Raw genomic sequence first — 2,360 nt, 5'->3', positions numbered from 1 at the left:
GTATTCCAAGCCTTAACTCCAGTAACCGGCAGAGCTGCTGGCTCAGGAGCTCTAAATCTACACCCAGGGACTGGTCAAGCTTTCTAGACAGCACTCAGGACTGGCAGGAAAAGCTCCAAAACCCCTAAAATGGCACAGGACCACATCAGCACAGTGGTGCAGCGACAGAGCAACAGCAAAGGGTGGATGTCAGGGCGGTAGGCAAAATGAGACCAGGTTTGATGCTGATGTGATGGCAACCGAGGTCCAAACCAGGCGAGGTCGGGCAGATCCTGTGTCCTAGCGCAGACCGGCCTCAACCCACCACCTCCCTGTGACCTTTGGGGGCCCACTGAACACAGGGTCCCGGTTTGCCTAAAACAGTTAAACATGTTGAGACAGGAACATCTCCTGGCTTCAGTTTAAGCGAACTGCTTTTGGCTTACAGTCGGGTAAGGTTTGAAGCGAGGCCAGAGAACAACTTGAGCTGTGGTCCTGGGTATGACCCAGGGGACACCAGCACAACCCTCTGCTCACTGGTGCTGTGGTTCCACAGTTTCTACCCAAATGCAGCTCAGTAAAAGCAAGTTTGAACAGGGCAACAGCACTCAAGAAGCCCCGACCTCGCTCCTGGCAGGTCTGACAAGTAGTTTGAAGGGCAGAGAAGAGCAATACTGCTCACATTTTTAACACTGGCTTCCAGTATGAAAGGTGTGGTGCGGTACTGGCTCAGAACAAGGTGGCACACAGGCACCTGCAAGGACTTCACACACTTCAGTCAATCCGTTCAGTAATACTTACAGCACAGCACTGTGTCACAGCACCGGGCCGAGAAGCCATGCGGTGGTCACAGAATACAGCTGTGGTTTGTTCGTAGTATTTTGAAAATGCAGGAAAACCATAGAAGGTTTAAAGTTGGAAGGTACCTTAAAGATCATCGAGTTCCAACCCCACTGCCATGGGCAGGGACACCTCCCACTAGACCAGGTTGCTCAAAGCCCCATCCTACCTGGCCTTCTAGGGATGGGAAAGAACACTTCTAGGGATGGAAAACCATCAACAGCCTTAAGACCTCTCACCCAGTGCTGCGCACCCCTCATGGGATCTGGCTTGGAGGGTTAACCTGTGCCAGATACTGGAGAAGACCTAACCGCTCTAGGCTCTCATGCACCCTCACTGGCTACGAGACAGGATGCTATTCTGCAAGACAAACTCCCCCGTGCCAAGGCATGCTTGTTTGCCTGGTGCTCAACCTTGACCTGCTCACAGCATCACTGCCTGCCTCTTGGCACCATTCACATTTTAGATGCTGGAGTGGAAGAGAAGGATGTAGGTAGAAGAATAAGCAAAACTAAACAACCGCCTGCTAGAGACAGCCCGTCATCATCAGTGCTCTTCTGAAGCGACTGCCTCCAGCAGGATTTGTTCATCCCATCAGCAGACTAGAAAGTGGTATAGATTTTACTGGAGTGTGTTTGTCTGCCTCATCAAGGGGGAAGATAACAGTTTGGGAATTTTTTCTTCTACCACTCTGGAGACAAAGCCCTTCACAAACACCTTGTGCCGCTTTCTCAAGTGTCCCCTCCAGCCAAGGATTAGCATCACTCAAGAAAGGAGCAAGCAGTGAGTCCTACTTCCCCATGGAAGAAGGCTGCAAGCTGCCAAGTGAGCATGGTTATAGCAACAGCTCCATGGTGCAGACAAAGCAGCTGTTCAGAGGGCACAGTGTTCACAGAAAGCACCAAAAATGAAAAATCCTATGCTTTTTATTGCATGTTCAGTGTTAGTGTTTTGGAGACACAGCTGTGTTAGAGGCAGAGATTGTTCCAACTCCCCTTCCCCACAAAACTGCCACAACTCACCAACCCCAGGCACTTCCAGGGATTGTGCCTGGTTTTGCAGTGCAGACAAGTGTTCACATGAGGACCTAGGCCCTCATGTTACTTGCCACTGAAGAACAATAATGATCCAAGGCTCGCAAAATGAAAATGCCAGCACATTAACTACCATCCCTTGTCCTGCTGGGATGCACACGTGAGCTTGTTCCCAGCGCCCCGACACAAGGATACGAGTAGCCCTATGAATGGGTTGCCCTAAGCTGCCCTTGCTGGATGTTCCGCTAACTTAGTTTTGATGAAAGTCCTTGCTACGCTGTGCAAGAGATGAGAGGCCACTCAACTGGCGCGGAGCTGCTCTGCTGATCAGCTCTGCCAGCAGCAAGCGGTCCAGCTCAGCTGCCTGAATGAAGCACTCCCTTCTGTGCTCTCAGGCGAGTCAGTCAGAAACAGAAACCCAAAGGCTGTCTCCTCTTGCTGCCCACACGCAGCAATGAGCACACTCTATTCCCTTCTCATAAGCTGACAGCTACTTCTTTTTTGCTT

This window comes from Charadrius vociferus, unplaced genomic scaffold, assembly GCF_000708025.1.
Source record: "Charadrius vociferus isolate BGI_N301 unplaced genomic scaffold, ASM70802v2 scaffold773, whole genome shotgun sequence".
Classification (NCBI taxonomy): domain Eukaryota; kingdom Metazoa; phylum Chordata; class Aves; order Charadriiformes; family Charadriidae; genus Charadrius; species Charadrius vociferus.
Note: the sequence above shows the minus strand (reverse complement) of the source record.